We start from the raw sequence: 19,128 nt of genomic DNA, 5'->3' as shown, positions 1-19,128 counted from the left end.
GACGTGGGGCTCGAACCCACCAACTGTGAGATTGTGACCTGAGCCAAAGTTGGATGCTTAAGCGACTGAGCCACCCAGGCGCCCCTTGAGTAATATTTTGTAACACTGTATCGATGACCCGTGTCGATGGTGAAAAAATCTATACGATAGAGGTGTGACAAAATGGCACCCCTCAGGGACACTGGTGTTGTAGGTTGTTGCACACTGGGCTGGAGAAGTTGACAGTTGTTTCAAGGACCAGCCCGGACACTCACTTGAAAAGGCTAAACCCATACCCCTATTATCTGCCTCCTAGGATCTTGCACACCTTTCTTTGCTGCCATAAGGGCTCTGCTGAGAGACTGTTGCCATTGAAACCTTGTGGCTCAGTTGAACGAGCGTTGTATCAGCACAGTAGAGAGACCCAGCGTTCCCCTTAGTAAACACGGAGAAGCTCGAAGCCACAATGGTTGTGAAACAGATCTTAGTCTCTTTCTGGTCTCGGCTCCCTCCTTGGCACTCTCCTGCCACATGGGGTGTTCATTCACAGTGCACCTACCGGGAAGCCCCGACAAATCCCCGTAGACATCCGCAGCAGGGGTGAATGAGTGCGGGAGCCATGGTTTGTCCTGGCTTCTCACTACACCACCCTGCACGGGTTCTTGTAAAATAGGATTACGCTACTTTACGAGACAGCAAACACACTGAAGTCCCCAACACATCAGGACACTTACGGACACAACATAACTACAATCTGTTTCTTACATAGAATAGTTTGGGTTTTTTTTTTTGTTTATTCATTTATTTTGAGAGAGAGAGAGAGAGAGAGAGCGAGCAGGGGAGGGGCAGAGAGAAGGAGAGACAGAGAATCCCAACCAGATTCCACACTGTCAGCATAGAGACCAACGCGGGACTCAAACCCATGAACCGTGAGATCATGACCTGAATTGAAATCAAGAGCCGGACGCTTAACTGACTGCACCACCCAGGCGCGTAAAATAGTCGTATTGGCAGATTGTATGTAGAAACTGTCCAGCGTTTAACTAGCCAAACTTCATTTAAATATATATAATTATTAGTATATGATTGTATATGTACTAGTTATGATTGTACTCTAGAGAAATGAAGTTGGCATTCTTGTGTTTCCATTTCCATATAGATTTATAAATATATACAGTCATCTAATTGTACTTAGACGCTATCCATTTGTATAATTATATTTATATACGATTTATGTAATTGACGAAATCCTCTAAATTTGTTGTAATTCATTGGAAAGCTTTTATATACTTAACTTTTTTAGATCTATGGGTATATACAATTATGTGTTTTATGATTTTATATAAACACATAACCTACGTGATAAGTTAATCTATGAACATTTCATGTAAACATATACTACGTATATCGATCTAGGCAAATACGCAGTCATGCGTTTTGCAGAACAATGCGTCGTAAATGGTAAGTAGCTTTCCAGGCTGGCCCATAGTATCTGCATTTAACGGTCCACAGAAACTATAGCTTCACGATGAATTACTGTTGATGTGCTGGCTAGCATATTGCAGTGCTCACAGGAATGTAATTAATTGGTACTTAGTGTGCTTTTGTGAACCATTTGGGACCTCTTATGTCAGTGGGAACATGTGGCAACCCGTGTATCTTTCCTGCCTAGATACAGGCAGTGTCTGCTCCCACCAGGAGAGACTGAGAGCACCTGAAAGTAATGTAACGTTAGGTGTCGACTGCACTCAAAATGAGAACAAAAAATACCGTAAAAAAAACCGAGACTCTCTCCGAGGTTGTGTGGAGGTCAGCAGGAAAGAGCGCCAGGGCACGTCGGTGACCGTCATGGGCAAGGACAGCCTCTGTGTATCCCCGTGCCCACTGTGGGATAGGTTCTCTTGACCTGGTCTCTTGCCTGGCCTTGCTCACGATGAAAAATCAATACGGGAGGCTCGGGAATGGGGGAAGTCTTTACGCTGGCAGGAAAGAAATGGAGTGACTCAGGGATTTTCGTGATTTTCTGGAAACTGGCTTCTCCCTGCCGCAGACGTTTGGTCTTGTTTTGGTTGACCTATTTCGTTGAGCACGTCCTATGTGCCAGTTACGGGCGTGGGCGTAAGTCAGTGCTGCTAGCGAAGAGCTGAATTTGGGAATGTACGTACGCTCAAAACCCCGTGTGTGGGTGCCCACAGTAAAGTGATGAAGGGCTTTGGTTCATGGATGTATATCACCTCTGCCATTTTCTGGTGTTATTATGGGTCCCTTCCTCCCTGGCTTTCTTCTGTTTGGGTGAGTGAGGAGAACTCACTGGTCTTTAAAGGGCTGAAGGAATAATAAAGGTAACCAGATAAGAAGAATGCATCCAATCATCAGAAAAGAGTAGCAAATGTTAGTGGCAAAGAATTCTATGACAATTTGATAGAATTCTTCACATGCTATATGTGTGTGGCTTTTCATCTTGAGCAATATATAATATGTTGGAGAGAAATATGTATATAATATATATTTAGAAATTATATATATTTTAGAAAGAAATATATAGAATATATATTTTTAGAGGGAAATGTATAATGTATATTTTAGAGAGAAATATATATAATATATGTATTTTAGGGAGAAATGTAACATATATTAGAAATCTATATCATCCTGAGCAACATATAATCTGTATGTTATATATATTAGAAATGTACATTTCTAATATGTACATTTCTAATATATATTAGAAATGTACATTTCTAATACATTTCTAATATATATTAGAAATGTACATTTCTAATATATATTCAGAGATATATATTAAATATATATTTAGACAAATATATATATTATATACATATATTTTTTTTTAAGAGAAAGAGATAGCACGAGTGGGGGAGAAGGGCAAACAAAGAGACAGAGAGAGAATCCCAACACAGGGCTCAAACCCATGGCCCTGGGATCATGACTTGAGCTGAAATCAAGAGTCAGATGCTCAACTGACTGAGCCACCCTGGCTCCCCTTGGCTGGTTATAGTTTTAAAAGCTGTCAAACCTGTGTTTATAAAACACTGATTTATATTTTACTACATTCTATGAGTAATACATACATACAACAGATTACGTTGACTCAACCAAGAATTGAGTGCTCCTGAGATATTTTCTGTCGTCTCAGATGGTTGTGTTGATGCATGGTCATTGAACTGCCCTTGTTGATCCCAGCCAATTCCTTATGGTCCTTATAAAAGTCAATTGGCGGTAGTTAGGTATTTTGCATTCCGAAGGCAAGAAAAATACCTTGGATCCTAATGTACTTGAGTCTCAGAGATTTAAAAAAATCACAGATAATTGTGTCATATTCTACCACCCTTCCTATAATCTATTTTTTTCTACCATGTTAGATCTTTGAACTTCATGAACCAGCCTTGAAAACAGACAACATCAGTCATGGGCAAGCTGGCCTTGCTTGTAGATTACATAGTCCCAGAGAAAGATTTTTTTTTGTGGTGATGTTTTCAAAACACATGCAAACATCATAGCAATGGGCGTGGGAAGAGCTCCCAGTCAGGGATCCTCGGTTAAGGAGGATCCCAGATCAACTAATTTTGGAGAACCTCACATGTCGTAGCCCACACTTGACTTTGACCCTGGAGACCAGCACATCTGAGGACTTGAGAACCCTCACGCTAGTGGATTCAGGGACGTGCCAGATGATTTGAGATTCTTTGTAATGAGTTCCACCCAAATTACATAACTGCAATCACAGAACTCTATCGAGTATCCTTGCATTATATTTTATTGGCAGAGCACAAAGGAAAACAAAGGCAATCTAAAGTTCCTGGAGACTGTTTAAATTGCCAGGGTCATCTGGAGAAATGAACTTGGTATTCTTTTTCCCCTCTGTTATATTTATTTATTCAGTATCTGTTGAAGGCTAACAAGTAGGAAGATAAAGAAGACTATGTTGTTTGTTTTTTGTTTATTATCCATATGACAAGGCCATTTTGTACCTTGTTAGAAGTAAAAAAAAAAAAAGTGTGTGTGGGGTGGGTGGAAATAGTAAAACATGAGCCACGGTCTTATGATGAAGGACACAGAAGTTTTATATCCAAATCTCCCTTCTAGTGTGTGTGTGTGTGTGTGTGTGCGTGCGTGCGCGTGCACGCATGTGTGTTTAATCTCTCACATCCTGTGTTCAGTGTTCAGGAAAATAGTAGCTTAATGGAGTGCTCATAAGTCTTTCTCACGTAGTTAATAGCAAAATCACCAGGGCCATAGAGCTTAAATATTAGCAATTTGGTTCCGTTTATAATTTCCAGACAAGGACGATATACTGCCACACTTCAGCTACTTTAACAGGACAAAGTCCTGGAGTTGTACAAACAGGTGAATTTGTTCCATACGGGATGGGGAGGTGACCCGGAGCTTTGGCGAAAAGAAGGCTGCCTGGCCTAGGGCATTTCTGGGAGACACCTGTGTCCCGGTCGTAAGCCATCAGGCTGGATCTCTGTGCTGCAGAAGCATCAGTGTGCATATGCGTGTTGTCAACCCCACACGTGCCGAGCTCCTGGTGTGGGAAGAGCCGGGATAGCTTAGATTGCAGTACAGAGAATTATTTGGAATTGATGTCATGAGAGAGTCAGAATCACTGAACAGTCGACATTTGGAAAACTAAAGAAAAATACAAATGCAAAAAAACTTAGCCCCATAAGGCCAAAATGTTACTTTGGATTCATCTTTGTCTTATTAGCACAGAGAGTTTAGGATGAACAGCAGAAATGTACCCCAGGAGCCGAGGCAGGACCGTGAAGCAGACCCAGAGAGAAAATTTACGATACACGCAAGCGAAGTCATAGTTAAATGGGCAGAGTTGGGGAGTACGGTAGACCCCCGCCCCCCAGCCTCATCCCTGGTTTCCCTTCCTGCGGGGTCAGTTACCCGCCGTCTTTTATGTGGTCGCGTTGGTACACCTGCTGACCTGGTGTCAGAAGGTCGGTACCTCGTGCCTCGCGGGGTCACAACACCGGCAACCTTCACCTCGCCTCATCCGCGGGCATGTTGTCTTCTCCCCTCATCGCAACACGGAGGGTGAGTCCAGAACAATAAGATGTTGTGAAGAGAGACGGGGCGGCAGGGTGGCTCAGTCGGTTAAGCGTCCGACTTCGGCTCAGGTCATGATCTCATGGTGGGTTCTGTGTCCCCCTCTCTCTGCCCCTCCCCCCCAAAATAAATACTAAAAAAAGGAGAGATTTTTGAGAGGCAGTCACATAACTTTGATTACAGTATATTATTAGAATTGTTGTGTAGTATTCCGAGTTATCGTTACTCTCTTCTGCGCCTGTTCATCAGTTACCCCGGCGTATGTAGGGTTCACTACCATTTGTGGTTTCAGGCATCTGCTGGGGGGTTCGCGAAGCGTCTCCCCAACAGAACAGGGGGGACCCCTGTCTCAAGCCGGGGCTCTAGAAGGGGAGAGCAGAAAGTGGGGAAACCTGAATTAGTTAAAGCGCGAAACACAGCCACGTGGAAAGCCGAGGGAGGCGGGGGAATCGTAGACGGTTCAAAACAGCGCCATCAACTGAACTATAAAGCCGTAAAGCCGGAAGGTAGTCACAGTTTGTCACGTGGGAAAAATACCGTCTCAGCCAAACACTCTGACCGTTTAGGTCCGTAGTGGAAACAAAACGGTAGCATATCATGAGGACAAACTAGTTCGGGCGTTGCTTCACTTAGAGTTTGCGCGAAGGTCTTTTCATGATGATTCCGTCCGCCGACAGCTTCTCAGGTCATGTCCGCCAGGTTATGTGATAATTATATTGATTGAAAGTCTCCTTGAATGACTGACAAGAAGCAGATACTCGAATGTATCAAATTGGCATCAATAAGCATATGCATTAGCTTCAAAACCCAATGAATCCAGTCACATCCAAATTAACGAGAGACTGTTTAGTTTTATGAATGTACAACATATGTACTGCTATTTTATATATATATGTGATATATAACATATTCCATGTTGGTTTTATATATATAAAAATATATAATGACATGCGTATTTTGTAATATACAACTTACATGTATGCTGATATTTTATATATATGAAATACATAGTTTGTACATATAAAACATATATAAAATAAAAATTATGCAAAATGATAGCGTTCATATGTAAATACACAAATATATATCAGCATATATATAATTTATATGTATCGCTATACTTTAAGCATATAAATTATGTAAATATGCATATATTTTTACATATGTATACATAATTTACTTTCTATTGGGAAACCTATCTTTCTGAAGTTGTTTTAGTGTATGTGCTGACAAAGTGAGCATTTTGTGAAGATTTGTATTCAATTTTTTAAAAAGCTTATTTATTTTTGAGAGAAAGAGACAGAGTGCCAGCAGGGGAGGAGCAGGGAGAGGGAGACACAGAATCTGAAGCAGGCTCCAGGCTCTGAGCCGTCAGCACAGAGCCCCACGCGGGGCTCGAACCCACAAACTGTGAGATCACGAGCTGAGCTCAAGTCGGATGCTCAACTGACTGAGCCACCCAGGTGCCCCTGCATTTATTAAAAAAAAATTTTTTTTAAATGTTTTTCACTTTTGAGAGACAGAACATGAGTGTGGGAGGGGCAGAGAGAGAGGAAGACACAGAATCCAAAGCAGGCTCCAGGCTCTGAGCTGTCAACACAGAGCCCCATGCGGGGCTGGAACCCACCAACAATGAGATCATGACCTGAGCCAAAGTCGGACAGTTAACCAACTGAACCGCCCAGGCGTCCCCGTGGAGGTTTTGAAAAGACAGAAAGTAGTGTGCATTCCGTAATACCATAACCGAGTTAGTAAAAAATTCAAATGCGCCATTTATATTGACAAAATTGGATTGCTACAATTCTGTCGCACTCCATCTTTCCAAGATACGGGTTTCCCTTGTCTGTGTTTTGGGGTTTCCCTGGTCTGTGTTTTGCACGTAGCGTAAGGATGAGACGCCTCGAAAGGCAACCAGGAACCCCCCAGCAGACCACACCTGTTCCCAGTGGTGGTCGTAGCAAGTGGCCACCTGTGGTGGCTGAGTCGGAGGCTCTCACCTGAGATGCTCACCTGGGCAGGTTAGATTGCAACATGCACCTCCCCTTCCTCCTCTCCTCCTCCTCTGCTCTGATATCCTTTCAGACCTGCTGGAGTTTGCAAGGACTGTTGTCCTCTCTTCAAATTAAGAACAGTGTTCAAGTAGATGCTCTGTAAGTTTTTTGGCTATTTTGGTTTGTTTTCTCCATTTTTTTTGGTGTGGGGGACAGCATGCAATGACTCTAGAAACCTGTATGTTCTTATCCACTTTTAATCCGGGGAATATAACAATGTGGTTACACGACTTTTAAATTGCCTGTATCAAATACAAGGTATACTTTGTCGGGATATCCGTGATGAAAGGAGAGAGTCATTTAGAGCCACCGTTTTTGTTAAGACTTGAAAGAAACTGAGCAAACGTGGGCATTCCCTTATTGACATGGGTAGAAACAGAGTCACAAGGAGCTTCTGGGATCGATCCAGACTGCACACAGCTGGTCAGTACTTTAAAAAAATTTTTTTTAACATTTATTTATTTTTGAGACAGAGAGAGACAGAGCATGAATGGGGGAGGGTCAGAGAGAGAGGGAGACACAGAATCGGAAGCAGGCTCCAGGCTCTGAGCTGTCAGCACAGAGCCCGACGCGGGGCTCGAACTCACGAACGGTGAGATCATGACCTGAGCCTAAGTCGGACGCTTAACCGACTGAGCCACCCAGGCGCCCCCTTTTTTTTTTTTTAATTTTTTTTTAACTGGTCAGTACTTTTAAACACTTGTTACCAAATGAAGGTGAACTAGGTGAAGCTTTGGACCTTGGTATATTTCTGTTTACAGACTCATCATAGGGATTCACAGAACAAAGCACCCGATGTCCAATGACTGTATTCCAGCCCATTTTTCTTATCTGTGCAGCAGAAATTTAACAGGGTAAATTGTGTTGGTGACAGGTGTCAGGGGAGGAAGCAGCAGAAGTAAAAAAAAAAAAAACTGGGGTCCCAGTGTCTTGTCACACTGAGGGCTTTGCATGACCTCTGTACGTTCCCCAACCCGGAGGTGACCCCCTGAAATCTCTTAGTTTTTTAAAATGAAATCTGATTAACACACATCCTGTTAGTTTCAGGATCGTAGCATTGATCCGAAATTCTGGATATTACTCAGGGGTCCCCGCACCGCACTGTCACAATATCATTGACGATATTCCCTGTGCTATGCTTTTCATCTCTGTGACTTGGATTTTATTTATTTCTTTTTTAAATTTTTTAAATGTTTATTTCTTTTGAGAGAGAGAAAGAGACAGAACATGAGTGTGGGAGGGGCAGAGAGAGAGGGAGACACAGAATCCAAAGCAGGCTCCAGGCTCTCAGATGTCGGCACAGAGCCCAACGCGGGTGGGCACAGAACCCAGGAACCGTGAGATCGTGACCTGAGCCGAAGTCAGATGCTTAACCGACGGAGCCTCCCAGGCGCCCCTCACAGGCGGTCTCTTAAACACGGGGAAATCTGTATGCTTATGTCGACTCATCCGTATCCGAGAGCAGACGGACCCCAGGGGAAACCGGGATCAGGGTAAGAAGTGACTGGCTTGCAGGCTGAGCCTGGTACGTTTTGGGTGATGGTTTGTGGTAATGTGCACCCGAGGGGCCCGGAGAGCCCTAGCGCCCCAGCCTTCGCGGAGATGCTTTGTGAGTACCTGAGGATTCATTACTGTTGGACACGCACCTCCACCGCTGTGTCGGGGACCCTGCATGTTCTGTACGAAGATCAGCAGCCCCGAGCTCCGCGTACAGCTCTCTCTATCTGCTTCAGACGCTCACGATTTTCCCACGATGCTTTCATGCAGAAGCACTGGAAACCAATCCTCTGTCATTTTAGTGAGAGGCATCTTAAAATTGCAATTTTGTTGTTCCTGCTTTTATCCAGCGGGGCTCTGATGCCACCGGATTAGGGGCTGATTATTCCACTGGATGGAAAATTTCAGTTGTAGGAAGCTGGCCGACCCGCCCCCTGGGTTACGGTGCTCATCCCTTCATGCTTATAGGTTGACTGATTGGGTGCAATATAACCTTTTTAATTTTTTTTTCCTTTAGGACATTTTTGCAATAGTGTTTTCATTTTTTTTTTAATTAAAAAATTTTTAATGTTTATTTATTTTTGAGAGAGAGACAGAGCACGAGCAGGGGAGAGACCGTGAGAGTAAGACACAGAATCTGAAGCAGGCTCCAGGCTCTGAGCTGTCAGCACAGAGCCCAACGTGGGGCTCGAACCCACGAACCATGAGATCGTGACCTGAGCCAAAGTCTGACGCTTAACTAACTGAGACATCCAGGCGCCCTTCCTAATTTTTTTTTTAAGTTAGTTTATTTTGAGACACAGAGAGACCACGAACAGGGGAGGGGCAGAGACAAAGAGAATCCCAAGCACAGAAACTGATGAAGGAATCAAACTCCTGAACTGTGAGATCATGACCTGAGCCGAAGTCAGACGATTAAGCGACTGAGCCACCCAGGTGCCCCAATACTGTTTTTGTTTTTAAAAATAAACTTTAGGGGTGCCTGGGTGGCTCAGTCAGTTAAGTGTCCGACTTCAGCTCCGGTCATGATGCCTCATTCGTGGGTTTGAGCCACATCAGACTCTGTGCTGACAGTGCGTAGCCTGCTTGGGATTCTCTCTCTCTCTCTCTCTCTCTCTCTCTCTGTCTCTCTCTCTCTCTCTCTCTCGTCTCTCTCTGTGCCTCCTGCGTTCAGGCTGTCTCTCTCTCTCAAAATAAATAAACATTAAAAAAGTGACCTCATGCTCTTAACCCATGATGTGGGTTTTGGTATAAAATTTTAATAGGCATGTCGGTGGTTGTCACTTAAATACATCTTAAGAAGTATTCTTTTTGAATTCTGGTGACTGGGTCCCCTTTATGAATAACACATAAGCACATGGCAGCCTTTTCAAGGAGGTGTGTTTTTTAAGGTGTACAAGTGAGATGGAATGATCAATCATATTGGCATGTGTCTTATCTGTTGTAAACTCTGATATTACCCTAACCTGAGAGCACAAAATCCACATTCTTAGCTTCTAGCGCTTACTGTGTGGTCATGTCCCCGAACCAAAACTCTGTAACCATTAAACACGGACTCCCCACTCTGAAGCCCAGTCCCTCATGACAACTGTCAAACTTTCTGTCTCTCAACTTGACTATTCTACGTTCCTCATATAAGTGGAATCATAGAATATTTGTCATTTTGGGCATTTTTCACTGACCACAGTCTTCAGGGTTCCTCCATGCTGTGACATATGCCACAATTTCCATTTTAAGGCTCAGTGATACTCCATTGTATGTACACACCACATTTCTTTGTCCGTTCGTTGAGATGGCCTTATTTTTATTAGAGAGGAGGAAAATAAAATATACATTCCTTTCTGTGCTTGCACTGTTGATAAGGAAGAGAAGCCGTGTACTGATTTTTTATCAATATATATGCTTTCCTACCATTTCTGCATTAGCTCTTTTTTAATTAATTTATTATTTAATTTACATCCAAGTCACTTAGCATATGGTGCAGCAATGATTTCAGGAGTAGATTCCTTAATGCCCATTATCCATTCTGCCCATCCCCCCTCCCACAGCCCCTCCAGTAACCCTGTGTTTGTTCTCTGTATTTAACAGTCTCTTCTTCTGTTTCGTCCCCTCCTTGTTTTTATATTATTCTGCTTCCCTTCCATTATGTTCATGTGTTTTGTATCTTAATGTCCTCATATGAGTGAAGTCATATGATATTGTCTTTCTCTGTCTAAATTCGCATAGCATAATACCATCCAGTTCCATCCACGTAGCTGCAAATGGCAAGATTTCATTCATTTTGATTACCGAGTAATACTCCATTGTGTGTGTATGTGTATATATATATATATATATATATATATGTATATATATGTATATATATATATATATATATATACATATATATACATATATATATATATATATATATATACATTTTCTTTTATCCATTTTCTTTATCCATTCATCCATCGATGGCCATTTGGGCTCTTTCCATACTTTGGCTATTGTGGATAGTGTAGGGTAGTTCTATTTTTAGTTTTTTGAGGAACCTCCACACTGTTTTCCAGAGTGGCTGCACCAGCTTGCATTCCCACCAACAACGCAAAACAGATCCTCTTTCTTTGCATCCTCGCCAACATCTGTTGTTGCCTGATTTGTTAATGTTAGCCATTCTGACAGGTGTGAGGTGGTATCTCATTGTGATTTTGATTTGTATTTACCTGATGATGAGTGGTGTTGAGCATTTTTTCATGTGCCTGTTCGCCATCTGGATGTCTTCTTTGGAGAAGTGTCTATTCATGTCTTTTGCCCATTTCTTGACTGGAGTGTTTGTTTTTTGGGTTTTGAGTTTGACAAGTTCTTTATAGATTTTGGATACTAACCCTTTATCTGATATGTCATTTGCAAATATTTTCTCCCATTCTGTCGGCTGCCTTTTAGTTTTGCTGATTGTTTCCTTCCCTGTGCAGAAGCTTTATATTTTGATGAGATCCCAGTAGTTCATTTTTGCTTTTGTTTCCCTTGCCTCTGGAGACGTGTTGAGTAAAAAGTTGCTGCGGGCAAGTTCAAAGAGGTTTTTGCCTGCTTTCCCCTCGAGGATTTTGATGGCTTCCTGTCTTCCGTTTAGGCCTTTCATCCACTTTGAGTTTATTTTTGTGTATGGTGTAACAAAGTGGTCCAGGTTCATTCTTCTGCATGTCGCTGTCCAGTGTTCCCAGCACCACTTGCTGAAGAGACTGTCTTTATTCCATTGGATATTCTTTCCTGCTTTGTCAGAGATGAGTTGGCCATACATTTGTGGGTCCTTTTCTGGGTTCTCTATTCAGTTCCACTGATCTGAGTGTCTGTTCTTGTGCCAGTACCATACTGTCTTGATGATTACAGCTTTGTAGTATAGCTTGAAGTCTGGGATTGTGATGCCTCCTGCTTTGGTTTTCTTTTTCAAGATTGCTTTGACTATTTGGGGTCTTTTCTGGTTCCATACAAATTTTAGGATTGTTTGTTCTAGCTCTGTGAAGAATGCTGGTGTTATTTTGATAGGCATTGCTCAAGGAGCTTCCTAAAGACTGTGTTTTTCCTTATAGAGAAGGAGTAGGATTTTCCAAAATCTCTGTAACCTGAGACTGCATATTCTGGAGAACGCCCTTGGAAAACAAGGATACTGAGAAAATGATAATAGTTTTAGGCGTGGTCAAGATAAAATGGCTATGTTAAAAAAAAAGAGTCCTGGGGCGCCTGGGTGGCTCAGTTGGTTAAGCGTCCTACTTCAGCCCAAGTCATGATCTCACGGTGCGTGAGTTCGAGCCCCGCATTGGGCTCCGTGCTGACAGCTCAGCACCTAGGACCTGCTTCAGATTCTGTGTCTCCCACTCTCTCTGCCCTTCCCCTGCTCACGTTCTCTCTCTGTCTCAAAAATAATGTTTAATGTTTATTTATTTTTCTTAGTATCCTCATTTTCCAAGTCGTAAAAGTAAAAAAAAAATGATTTTTTAATATTTTGCTAACTCACACAAGGGCTATGCTTGACACCAGGTTGGTTTGTGTTTTGAATTTCTTTTCATCGATCTGCCTCCCGCCCTTTACTCTTCATTGCAAAGTCTTGTTGAAGAAACTGCTATTTCTATGTATCCTATGGGAAAGTAGGTTATGGCATCAGCAAAATGTAGTACTCAAGTTATTTTTAAAGGAACATGGGCGTTCTCCGGAATACGCAGTCTCAGGTTACAGGCTCCTTATGGGGTAAGCTTGAGTGGCCTGAGGAAGTGTCCCCAGCCCCCAAAGAGGAGGCTGCATGAATACAGCTAGGTGTGTGTGTGTGTGGGGGGGGGATGGGTAGGGGGCTCTGTGGGTTTCCTACACCTCCCGTTTTCCAGTTCCCAACAAACTCAGAGTGTGGATGAGAGTCTGTGAGAAAGAGAGTTCCAAGGTAGCCTTTGCTTCATCATTCAACACACACACAAACACACACGTGCAATTTTTCCCTTGCCGACTCCCACTCAACCAGACGAAAAAGGAGCCATGTGACGGACACATCTGTAGCCGGCCATTCTTACGGGTTTATTTTATCCCTTTTCCCCACCCCTACCTTTATTGAGACATGATTCGCTGTGTAAGTGTAAGGGGTACCTGTTGATTTGAAATACTTTTAAGTTGCAGCATGATTACCACCATAGAGTAAGCTAAGTCTCCATCTGGTCACCTAGTTACTGTTTCTTTTTTGGTGGACAGATATTTAAGATTTAGTCTCAAGAGTTTTCAAGTATAGAATGCATTATTGTTCCCTATGCATACAATATTGTGTATTAGATTTGCATAAACATTCACCTCCTAACTGGATATTTAGCCTCTGCTACCAGCATTCCCCCCCCATTCCCTCCCTCCCGACCCCCCCCCCCCTTCCTCCCCTTCACCCCTGGGAACCACACTCTACTGTCCCCTCCTAACGTTATCTCATCCTTCACTGTAATAGTAACATAGGGCCTTTGCAGAAATGGCTGCATGTTTGAAAGCAGTGATACATATTACATGTGTAACTTGTAAAGCGAAATGAAAGGAATGACTCACCCACCTTTCAGAAGGATGGTTGTGTTGGAAGGAGCCGGGTGTGCCCCACGCACTGGTGTGTACATGTGTGTGCATGTATGTGTGCGCTTAACAAATGCAAACTTCTGTAACGTACGTGATAGTAAGTAGAAGATCATTCCGGTTGATTAGAAAAAGGATGCGTTGAAGTGACAAGACTTGTAGGATACTTAAAACACGACTCGATGAACTCATATGTTGCGGGAATACATCTCTCTTACAAAGATTTATTGCCCTTGGCACCATTGATACTGGGGCTGGATAATTCTTTGTTGCACATGACTTCCCTGAGCGTGGTTGATGTTTCCCTGGATCCCTGGCCTCCGGCGTCTAGATGTATATCTCTTCCCAGCTGTGACCATCAAAAATGTCTCCAGACGTTGCCAGATGTCCCCTGGGGGTTAAAATCCCTCCCATTTAAGAACCTGTATTACAAAATGAGGTGTGCCCATGCCAGATTTTACACGGGGGATTTCATTCTCTTTGGGGTTTTGGTGGCCTTTTAGGTGTGCTGGGCGTGACCAGAGAAACGGGGACAAACAGGACAATGAGAGGCCTTATGCATGTGTTCCTTGAAGCTTTTTCGTAACAAGAATAGACTGTATGAGTTGTGTCCGTGGTAATGAGAATTAGGTTGATGTTTGGGGGTAGCCATGATAACGCACTTTATCGAAAAGGAAGATAGAACTGATGTCTGTAAGTGAGAGCTTTGGAGAAAATAAAAAGAAAAGAGAAAATCCTTGATAGGCATCTTTGAGAACAGAGGACAGAACAAAATGCCGCTAGCTTATCTAACACTGGGCAGAGCCATCTTGCAAATGGAAACGCTTTAGATGGGAAGACGATATATGAACGCCTGGTACATAGAATAGTATACTGTGCCGTGGATTCACACGAACGGGCGAGTGCCCTCACTCGTTTACAACTCACATCCGTGGAAAACACACACGCACAAATGTGCTGCGCAGAAAATTAAATCGAAGACCCATTGAAGATGGTGTTGTATTTTCTGAGCCGTTACATTGATTGGTTAAAATTAGATTCTCCAACAAAATAAGAAGTTTTAATAATGTGTGAGTGAATACGAGATGAATTTGTGTGGAAAAATGTGTGTTGAAGAGAGGTCGTTATCAGCCTCAGAGATTCATAATTCGTGTCACCAACCCGGGAGATTGCAGACGTAAGATTTGTCATAAGTGTCTTCATCATGGGTTATCTTGTGTGATCGTTTTAAATTTCTATAAGAAATAGCCACCTTTTACATTCTCATGATAAAAAGATTCGGTAAAGCCAGTTACTTTTATTCGGATAGTAATAAAACAGCAGTGTGTTGCTACATTTCATTTCCAGTCCACATACCTAGTTTCTAAAAGTCTGAATGATACACAGCTGGTTCTTAACAGTTCAATTCTGTAACATTGGGATGTGGGGGTACGCGCCGGTCTTTTTTGGTACATATTTCAGCATTTACGTTTGCTACGATAAGTATTTCATTGCCTTCATTGCATAGTTCCTAAATGTCTACATTTTTCCTTGTCTGCATGTTTAAAACTTGGGTTATATTTTTGTTTTTTTTTTTAATTTTTTTTTTCAACGTTTATTTATTTTTGGGACAGAGAGAGACACAGCATGAACGGGGGAGGGGCAGAGAGAGAGGGAGACACAGAATCGGAAACAGGCTCCAGGCTCTGAGCCATCAGCCCAGAGCCTGACGCGGGGCTCGAACTCACGGACCGCGAGATCGTGACCTGGCTGAAGTCGGACGCTTAACCGACTGCGCCACCCAGGCGCCCCAAAACTTGGGTTATATTTTTGAAAGGCTGATGCCACGCGTAAACTATTCAAACTAACCAATGCCGCAGTTTTACAGTAAGTTTTTGGTTCCACGAGGAAAGAAGCAAATAAACGAGGCTCCGAGAAAATACAAGAGAAAAGGGAAAGTCCATTTACTATGAAGAATTTGATGTCTGGAGACAAATTACTCCCACCTACAATTTGGTTGCAGTTGTCATTCTACGTTTATAGTGGATGCATTTGCAAATGTGAATGATGCAGACAGCACACGTTTTGGCCTCATTCTTCCACCTGGTGCAAACGTGCAGAATCAGCAAGGTGGTTCTTGTGCGATGGTGAAAAACCTGGTTGAAAGTAAATGCATGCAGCCAGCCACCCAAAGGTTCTGTTTCCACAGCTCCAGATTCCAGTGTGGGGTGTGTGTGTGTGTGTCTGAGAGAGAGAGAGAGCAGTTTTCTCCTTCTGTTTGCTCCATATTTAACACTAGAAATTCAAGGAAAAACACCCTGAATCCAACCATATCATTTTACAAATAAACCAAACGTTGTGGATTGCATTGTGTCTCCCAAAATGATACAATGAGGTCCTAACACGCAGCACCTCCCAAGGTGACCTTATTTGGAACAAAGTTCTTTGCAGATGTAGTTAAGAGGAGATCAGTCACGAGGCCCCTGGGTGGCTCAGTCGGTTAAGTGTCCAACTTTGGCTCAGGTCAGTGGAGTATACGTATTCTACAAGGCGTGCCCATCAAACATTCCCAAAAGAGGATGGAAACACAGACCTTAGGAATTGGGAATCTTACATTCCACTAGAATCCCACAGTTCATGGGTTTGATCCCCACATTGGGCTCTGTGCTGACAGCTCAGAGCCTGGAGTCTGCTTCGGATTCTGTGTCTCCCTCTCTCTCTGCCCCTCCCCCATTCGCACTCCGTCTCTCTCTCTCTCTCTCTCTCTCTCTCTCTCTCTCTCTCAAAAATGAATAAACGTTTAAAGAAATTTTTTTTAAATAAAGAGGAGATCAGTGACATCCTGATCATACTGGTCTTGATCCAGTATGACACCTGTCCATCTCAGAGGGGAACACGCTGTGTGCAACACAGGCACACAGTGAGAAAACAAAGTGAAGGTTCAGACAGACTCACGGGGAGCACACAGCCATGGGATGGTGGGGGGCAGAGATCGGAGCAAGGCGTCCACAAGCCAAGGGAACCCCATCTATTGCCAGCAGCCACCTGAACTTGGAAGAGGCAGGACCCTCTTCCTTTGGATCCTTCAGAGCAGCGTGGTCCTGCTAACATCTTGATTCTGGAATTTTGGCCTCCAGAACCTTGATGAGAGAATAAATTAAACCAGTAGACTTGTCGTACTTTGTCACTGCAGTGCTAGGAATCCCGCCAAGATTCGGGGCTGTCCCACCCTACGGGAAACAGCCATCTGGGGTAGAGCCTGATGAAGGGCAGACCCCTGGCCCAGTCTCTCCCTGCTTCTCTGACACATTCTGGCAGTGGTGGGGAGGACACTTGTCCTCCACGGTCACCTCTGTGTCATCAGCTTTTTAGAGATGGCACCACATCCTATCACAGCCCCCACGCATTCTGGGAAGGGGTGACGGTCCCCTACTTAATTACAGCCCTTTGGAGGCAAGCAGTGGGCCTTCATCCTCCTCAACTGTAAAATGAGTGGGTTGGACCGATCCCCAGGTCCTTTCCAACTAATTCTGCCTGATTCCAGAGCCATGATCATTGTAATTAAGACTCTTGACTTGAATACTGCTCATTTTAAACCGTGATTAGTGATACACACGCTCCGCGTATTTTCCGAATAAACTTCATTGTGACCTGGTTAAATGGCAGATACAAGTGGAGCGAGGGGGTGGGCAAGTAGAAATTGTGAAATTTGGAGCAAACCCAGAGGTATTGACACACTGAACAATGTCTAGATGATCAAAAATCTGGCTAGATCATAAAAAGCACACTGCAGCTCTTAGGGTAGAAAGTCTAAATGGCACCAAAACAAAACTTGGGACGTGGGTATGACTTGTCACATCCTGTCTCCGCCTCTGTCTTGCCACCGTGTCTGACTGCTAGGACATATCGACTCCAACATGGGTTTTCTCCAGCATCTTTTCAACTTCTGGTCATGGCATATAAACACTTGGGCCAAAGAGCAGCCTTGTGTGTTTTCCGTGCTTCTATGGAGGAGGTGACCCCCAGTCTAGTTCGTGCCTTTTTTTTTTTTCCCTTGGGGAAAGTGTTCTCTACATTTACGAAGCAGAAGGGGGAGTTCTTTAATCTCTCAATTGGTGTGATTGTCAGAACCTTTTGAACCGTTACCATATGTTTCATTCATCGAGGAATGACAATGCGTTGGACTTGCCTTGGGGAAGGAACACCCGGCAGCTCGCTCACGGACCGTGTGGTCTGGTGGCGGCTAGAGACACGCATGTCAGGTGCTGATGAAGTGTATGCAGCATCATCCCTTTAGTAAGAAGTGGCTCAGTCGATGCTTATGGGGCTAGGAGGACATGACACGGGGGTTCCTGATAGGGGATGCTCCCTTAGGGTTGGCTTCATGAGAGGTCTTCCAAAGGAAACGCGACCTCCCAGTTGAGAGCGGGTTGAAACAACCTGAGGAAATAGTAGGGAGAGACCGATTTTGGAGCCTGACGTGTGCTCTAAACCCTGGGCTGTGAAGGAGGGACAGTGTTTCCTAAACCTCTGTACCAGCGTCCCCTGCAAGGCAGTGTCCCACCCAGTAGAGGTTCTGAGCCAGTAGATCCAAGATGGAACCCGCATGAACTGGCTGCTCCTGCTCTAGGGGGTCACACTCTGAAAACCACAGCATTCGAGTCTTTTTCAGGTTCTTTGGCCACAAACAGCCTGTTTAGTTTTTGACTCTCCCGTCCTGTTTTGGTTTCTCCCGTGTGGAAGGTGGCACGAATACGTCTGGATCTGGTGGTTTGCTTCTGACAGTGACTCTCGCTGCCCTGATTTCCACATTGCCGTTGTGTTCGGGCTCCTGGTGAGTTCAATCTCACGTGTATTTATTGGGCATTTACCATGTGCTATGGACTGTGCAGGATGTAAAGGTTAATAATAACCACCATAAAAACTCATTGTTATTCCCCTACGCTTCCAAATGCTTGGCTCATACTTGAAAACACTTGAAGGCAGCCAGTGGTTTCTCATGTGAGGGATGCAAGGGCGCACATTCTCTCTCAAACGAAGGTCTTGTAACTCCAGGCTGGGTGCAGCCATTTTCCCTTCAGACACTGAGAAACCATGAATGGAGCTTCATTCGTTCATTCACTCATCCATCCATCCATCCATCCATCCATCCATTTGATAACCATGAATGCACAAGTCAACAGGCTAGATAATGCAAGACATAGAAACATAGATAGGATTCAATTCCTGATCCTGGTGAGATCACCATCCCAGTGGAGAAGACAACATGATCAGTGGAGTACGTATTCTACAAGGCATGCCCATCAAACATCCCCAAAAGAGGATGAAAACCCAGGCCTTAGGAATTTGGAATCTTACATTCCACCAGAATCTTACTTGGCACGTGTACCACTTGGGACAGGTTGTTATTTGTCTACATTACCTTAAACACAGCTGAAAACTGCAACTGTTTATTACCGCCTAGATTTTC

The 19,128-nt window shown here is 43.7% G+C and overlaps 1 protein-coding gene across 7 annotated transcripts in view; it reads left to right on the top strand.

The window, feature by feature from the left end:
• Positions 1-19,128, top strand: part of NLGN4X (neuroligin 4 X-linked) — a 314,465-nt gene that overhangs the window by 7,981 nt on the left and 287,356 nt on the right. The window lies entirely within an intron of this gene.

Source organism: Leopardus geoffroyi, chromosome X (assembly GCF_018350155.1).
Source record: "Leopardus geoffroyi isolate Oge1 chromosome X, O.geoffroyi_Oge1_pat1.0, whole genome shotgun sequence".
NCBI classification, from domain to species: Eukaryota; Metazoa; Chordata; class Mammalia; order Carnivora; family Felidae; genus Leopardus; species Leopardus geoffroyi.
The sequence above is the reverse complement of the archived record's forward strand: the minus strand, read 5'-3'. Positions and strand labels throughout refer to the sequence as shown.